Source organism: Trichomycterus rosablanca, chromosome 18 (assembly GCF_030014385.1).
Source record: "Trichomycterus rosablanca isolate fTriRos1 chromosome 18, fTriRos1.hap1, whole genome shotgun sequence".
NCBI lineage: Eukaryota > Metazoa > Chordata > Actinopteri > Siluriformes > Trichomycteridae > Trichomycterus > Trichomycterus rosablanca.
The window spans coordinates 8549710-8557148 of NC_086005.1; the positions used below are offsets into that span (position 1 = coordinate 8549710).

At 39.0% G+C, this 7439-nt stretch overlaps 1 long non-coding RNA gene across 1 annotated transcript; it reads left to right on the top strand.

Moving 5' to 3' along the window:
• Window positions 1–1587: 1587 nt before the first annotated feature.
• On the top strand, window positions 1588–2691 carry LOC134332095 (uncharacterized). Its single transcript, XR_010015211.1, has 5 exons — window positions 1588–1651; window positions 1786–1859; window positions 2018–2107; window positions 2236–2329; window positions 2423–2691. It is a non-coding gene; the product is annotated as an uncharacterized LOC134332095 (long non-coding RNA).
• Window positions 2692–7439: the final 4748 nt, after the last annotated feature.

Consider the following 7439-nt stretch of genomic DNA (forward strand, 5'->3'; position numbering starts at 1 on the left):
CACCATTGAGGGAAACCGCCGGCTAGGCTCAGATAAAGTAACACACATGAAAACACACAGCATTTGTATCTTTCGAAACAATCATGTTGACATTTTGGCCTAAGGAGCTTTTGTAATGTGTCACTGCAGTGATTCAATCTAAAATGATTCAGTGAATCCTGCTAACATTCAGTAGTAGAAGTGATTCATTATGAAATGATTCAACAAGTATACTTAATATTGCAGAACTTTTGCAGACTGAGCCAATTTTATTGTCTTAATATTTTTTTGATTGACAGAATGTAGTCGGAGTCAAGCAGGGATGTAGCCAGGTGTATGCTGTACTCTGTGACCCCACCCTTCACCTGTACAAGGAGAGGAAAGAGGGGCAAAAGCTCCAGTTGGATAAGGGGTGTCTGAAAATCAGCACAGAGACCTGTCTGGTGGACATCTCGTACACAGAGACAAAGAGGAAGAACGTCCTGAAGCTTGGGACTCGAGACGGCGAGTACCTGTTCCAGGCTCAGAATAAGGATGATACGCTCGCCTGGATCCGAGCCATTCAGCAGAACAGCAACATAGATGAGGAGCTGATTGCTCAGAAGATCCAGCAGCAGAGCCAAACCATCCTCAAAGGTACCACAGGTTCAGATGAGGAGAAGGGAAAGAAGAGGAGGATGGTGAACTTGGCGAGGAAGGGATTAATGAGAAAGAGAGCTCCTGCAGTCCACTCATTTGGAGTAAAACTGGACCAGTGTCCTCCCGCTCACAACAACTCAGTAAGATCACAAACTACAGCTGGGTTTCTGATCACCAACTATACTGTGTGGTGAAAGTCTGGGCATCTTGCTCATTCTGTGTGTGTGTGTGTGTGTGTGTGTGTGTTTGATAATTGGTACCCCTAGTTGTACAGTGCTGCTGTAAGCTGGCGGAGGACAGAGGACTTGATCACACTGGCATTTACAGAGTGCCAGGCAACAGCAGAGCCGTAAGCAAGCTGCAGGAAAAAATGAACAAAAGTGCAGCAGAGATCTGCCTTCAGAACGAGGTATTAAATTAACACAAATACACAACTATACAACCATACAACTACACTCAGCTACACACAACTATCAACCTATATACAAACAGAACTATACTATTATACAACACTATAAAACTACACACAACTGCACATCAGTACAACTAAACACGGGCGGCATGGTGGCTCAGTGCAGTGGGTAGCCCTGCGACTCACAGCAAGAAAGTCCTGGGTTCCATCCCCAGGTGGGGCGGTCCGGGTCCTTTCTGTGTGGAGTTTGCATGTTCACCCCATGGGTTTACTTCGGGAGCTCCGGTTTCCTCCCACAGTTCAAAAACATACAAGTGAGGTGAATTGGAGATACAAAATTGTCCATGACTGTGTTTGACATTAAAACTTGTGAACTAAGGAATCTTGTGTAACGTCTGTCATGAATATAACCAAAGTGTGTAAAACATGATGTTAAAATCCTAATGAACAAACAAACAACTAAACACACCAATTATAATTAATTACAGCAATGCTATATTTACTATTTTTTTATTTAATGCTGTTGTTTTTGTTTTTCTGATTAATTAAAGGACTTGAACGTGATCAGTAGTTTACTGAAATTTTTCTTCAGGAGTCTCACTGATCCGCTTTTCACTGACAGTAAGAAATCCAACCAAACAACTGCAACTTTATTATTATATCTAAACATTTAGCATCTACAACAAAGATTAATAACTTCCACTGTGTGTGTGTGTGTGTGTGTGTGTGTGTGTGTGTGTGTACATACTTTATAGAGAAATACAGTGAGTTTATCAGTGCCAACAGAGCCACAGATTCAGTAGCGAGACTAAATGCCCTGAAGAATCTGGTAAATTCATGTTTATTTTTCATCCTGTTAATCAAAGCAGAAAATCCTCCTGCTACAGACGCTAGATAAAAGAGATAAAAGAGAAGCTCGTCTATAAATCTGTTTTCAAACTTTAATTGTTAATGAAAATCGTAACCAAAGATTAGATTTTTTTTTAGGTCCTCGAGTTGCCAGCACATCATCTCGAAACTCTAAAGTTTCTTATAGCTCATCTTAAAACAGTGGCCCAGAACTCAGAGAAGAACAAGGTACACAGTGTCTTAAAATCAGCATCTTTAAACTTAACGTAGAATGTTGGTAACTAGTCACTTTATTTGACACCATGACTTTCTTTGTCATGTCAGATGGACATAAAAAATCTTGCCATTGTTTTCAGACCCACACTGGTTCGTACCTCTGAGGAAAACCTGGACATCATGCTGAGCCACATGGCAGATCAACAACAGATCATAGAGACTCTAATCCAGGAGGTTTTTCTTCTCTCCTCACATTAGGGTTAAATGGGTCTAGATGTTCTGCTGGAGTTAAACTGCACTGAACTTGGCTTTTGTTTTCTTTTGCAGTATGACCTCTTCTTCAGTGAATCAAGTCCTCAACTCTATACGTCAATCAATCTGCCCACCCATCCTGATCCATCCATCTATTCATTTATCCATCTGTCCACATAACTACCCAGACTTCCATTCACACAATGGATGATCAAGATCAAGAATGCAGTTGAGACTCAGTACATTCACCAGTGGCTCAACACCATCAACCAGCAGCAACTGAAGAATCATCAATACCATCAATCTATATCACTATACAGTATCTTCTAACAAATAACATCACCAATCAGTGTAAATAAAACTGTGTATTTAATTAACATGCAGTTTTTTCTACAGTTAATTGTTAATTGGATGTTCTCTTTCAACATTTTCGAACATCAAAGTGTGCTGGCAAAAATTACAGCAGACCCCTCTCATCCTGGACATCACCTTTTTTTAAACACTTCCATCTGGCAGAAGACTCGGGGCAATCAAACGAACACAACCAGACATGCTTACAGCTTTTTCACCAGAGCTGTAACACGTCTTAACCACATTTGTTTTCTTGGTTAAATACTTGTTAACAGTCCGTGTGCTAGGGCTGGGCGATATGGATCAAAAATAATATCTCGATATTTTTTCGCTGAACGGCGATATACGATATACCTCGATATTTTTTTATCCCATAAGGTAATAACAAAAAGACACTTCTGAGACAAAGCTACATGTTCCAAATTTTTTACAGTGACTCCTCACACCTGTTATTGCTTGCTACTGCAATTCAACAGCTGTGTCTGTGTGTGTGTGTGTGTGTCTGGAGGGGGGGTGCATGTAGGTTATGAGAAACAGACTGGAGACACAAAGCCTTTGTGTCAAAAATATTTTTAAAACAATGAATCTTTCATTATCAGTCCAGTACTGCAGGGGTTCTCAATCACTGGGCGGGTGGATGTAAGCAACTGTGGTCCTTCTAGTGGATTGTAGACCTACACTCAGAATAAACCAGTGCAGCTCACTTGGTTTGTAATGGCACATCATATGATTTATGATGTGTTCAGATCATTGTGTAAGTCGCTTTGGATAAAAGTGTCTGCTAAATAATGAAATGTAAATGTAAATATGATTTATAAAAGCCTTAAAAGCATAATGTACAGGTGCTTGGGTCTAACGTGCTGGATTGGAATTCACCTCTTTACTGCTGCAACAGTGAGGAATATGGAGAATATATCATGTTCCTATGTGTGTACTAAGGCTTTTTGTAAGATCTTTTTGATATTAATAACATCATGTTTTTCTTTTTCTCCAGGTGTCGAGGGTTTTGGGGGGGCATTCTTTTCTTTCTCTCTTGTTTTTTTCTGTTCCTGCCTCCACCACCTCTTGTTCATCATGTCTTTCCGTAAGGAGATGGAAAAGTATCGGGACGTGGATGAGGATGAGCTTCTGCAGAAACTCAGTGAAGAAGAAGAGATTAGAGGATGAGCTTGAAGAACTCGATCCTGATGTGAGAACAGATTGTTTATATTTGTAATAGCTGTTAATGTGATGTGATAGGATGTGTAAGGTGATTTTGTGTTACTGGAATAGAGATATTGCTGGGTACAGTGATTAGTTTAACATTTTTAGGGATGTAATGGTGGATTATTGTTGAGTGATATCACATTGATCTGATTAGTTGAATAGGTGTTGTTAAGTGATGTGATTGGTTGGTTGTGATGCAATTATTAAATTATTAATGCCGTAATTATTTTAAAAGGTTTTGAGTGACATGACTGGTTGGTTGTCTATTTCTAGTAGTGTTATTCAGCATTGATGTGATTGCTGGGTTGGTTATTGTTAATTAGGTCATTGGTTGGATAAATTATTGAGAAAACATTTGGGTGGATTGTTGAGGGAATGGTTGGGTGAATTGTTGAAAACCCAGACGTATTCTCAACAATCCACCCAAACGTATTCTCAACAATCCACCCAAACGTATTCTCAACAATCCACCCAAACGTTTTCTCAACAATACACCCAAACGTTTTCTTCAACAATACACCCAAACGTTTTCTCAACAATACACCCAAACGTTTTCTCAACAATCCACCCAAACGTTTTCTTCAACAATACACCCAAACGTTTTCTCAACAATCCACCCAAACGTTTTCTTCAACAACACACAAACGTTTTCTCAACAATACACCCAAACGTTTTCTCAACAATCCACCCAAACGTTTTCTCAACAATCCACCCAAACGTTTTCTCAACAATACACCCAAACGTTTTCTCAACAATACACAAACGTACACCCAATACACAACAATACACACAAACGTTTTCTCAACAATACACAAACGTACACCCAATACACAACAATACACCCAAACATTTTCTTCAACAATCCACCCAAACGTTTTCTCAACAATACACCCAAACGTTTTCTCAACAATACACTCAAACGTTTTCTCAAAAATACAACCAAACGTTTTCTCAACAAAACACCCAAACGTTTTCTCAACAATCCACCCAAACGTTTTCTCAACAATCCACCCAAACGTTTTCTCAACAATACACCCAAACGTTTTCTCAACAATCCACACAAACGTTTTCTTCAACAATCCACCCAAACGTTTTCTCAACAATCCACCCAAACGTTTTCTCAACAATACACCCAAACGTTTTCTCAACAATCCACACAAACGTTTTCTTCAACAATACACCCAAACGTTTTCTCAACAATCCACACAAACGTTTTCTTCAACAATCCACCCAAACGTTTTCTTCAACAATCCACCCAAACGTTTTCTCAACAATCCACCCAAACGTTTTCTCAACAATACACCCAAACGTTTTCTCAACAATACACCCAAACGTTTTCTCAACAATACACCCAAACGTTTTCTAAACAATCCACCCAAACGTTTTCTTCAACAATACACTCAAACGTTTTCTCAAAAATACAACCAAACGTTTTCTCAACAAAACACCCAAACGTTTTCTCAACAATACACCCAAACGTTTTCTCAACAATACACCCAAACGTTTTCTACACAATACACCCAAACGTTTTCTGAACAATACACAAACGTTTTCTCAACAATACACCCAAACGTTTTCTCAACAATACACCCAAACGTTTTCTCAACAATACACCCTAACGTTTTCTCAACAATACACCCTAACGTTTTCTCAACAATAAACCCTAACGTTTTCTCAACAATACACCCAAACGTTTTCTCAACAATACACCCAAACGTTTTCTCAACAATCCACCAAAACGTTTTCTCAACAATCCACCAAAACGTTTTCTCAACAATCCACCAAAACGTTTTCTCAACAATCCACCCAAACGTTTTCTCAACAATCCACATAAACGTTTTCTCAACAATCCACCCAAACGTTTTCTCAACAATCCACCCAAACGTTTTCTCAACGATCTACCCAAACGTTTTCTCAACAATCCACCCAAACGTTTTCTCAACAATCCACCCAAACGTTTTCTCAACAATCCACCCAAACGTTTTCTTCAACAACACACAAACGTTTTCTCAACAATACACCCAAACGTTTTCTCAACAATCCACCCAAACGTTTTCTCAACAATACACCCAAACGTTTTCTCAACAATACACCCAAACGTTTTCTCAACAATACACACAAACGTTTTCTCAACAATACACACAAACGTTTTCTTCAACAATCCACCCAAACGTTTTCTTCAACAATCCACCCAAACGTTTTCTTCAACAATCCACCCAAACGTTTTCTCAACAATCCACCCAAACGTTTTCTTCAACAACACACAAACGTTTTCTCAACAATACACCCAAACGTTTTCTCAACAATCCACCCAAACGTTTTCTCAACAATCCACCCAAACGTTTTCTCAACAATCTACCCAAATGTTTTCTCAACAATCTACCCAAACGTTTTCTCAACAATCCACCCAAACGTTTTCTCAACAATTCACCCAAACGTTTTCTCAACAATCCACCCAAACGTTTTCTAAACAATCCACCCAAACGTTTTCTCAACAATCCACCCAAATGTTTTCTCAACAATACACCCAAACGTTTTCTCAACAATACACCCAAACGTTTTCTCAACAATCCACCCTAACGTTTTCTCAACAATCCACCCAAACGTTTTCTCAACAATCTACCCAAATGTTTTCTCAACAATCTACCCAAACGTTTTCTCAACAATCCACCCAAACGTTTTCTCAACAATTCACCCAAACGTTTTCTCAACAATCCACCCAAACGTTTTCTAAACAATCCACCCAAACGTTTTCTCAACAATCCACCCAAATGTTTTCTCAACAATACACCCAAACGTTTTCTCAACAATCCACCCAAACGTTTTCTCAACAATCCACCCTAACGTTTTCTCAACAATACACCCAAACGTTTTCTAAACAATCCACCCAAACGTTTTCTTCAACAATACACCCAAACGTTTTCTCAACAATCCACCCAAACGTTTTCTCAACAATACACCCAAACGTTTTCTAAACAATCCACCCAAACGTTTTCTAAACAATCCACCCAAACGTTTTCTTCAACAATCCACCCAAACGTTTTCTCAACAATACACCCAAACGTTTTCTAAACAATCCACCCAAACGTTTTCTTCAACAATACACCCTAACGTTTTCTCAACAATACACCCAAACGTTTTCTAAACAATCCACCCAAACGTTTTCTTCAACAATACACCCAAACGTTTTCTCAACAATACACCCAAACGTTTTCTCAACAATACACCCAAACGTTTTCTAAACAATCCACCCAAACGTTTTCTCAACAATACACCCAAACGTTTTCTTCAACAATACACCCAAACGTTTTCTTCAACAATCCACCCAAACGTTTTCTCAACAATACACCCAAACGTTTTCTAAACAATCCACCCAAACGTTTTCTTCAACAATACACCCAAACGTTTTCTCAACAATACACCCAAACGTTTTCTCAACAATACACCCAAACGTTTTCTCAACAATACACCCAAACGTTTTCTCAACAATCCACCCAAACGTTTTCTCAACAATCTACCCAAACGTTTTCTCAAC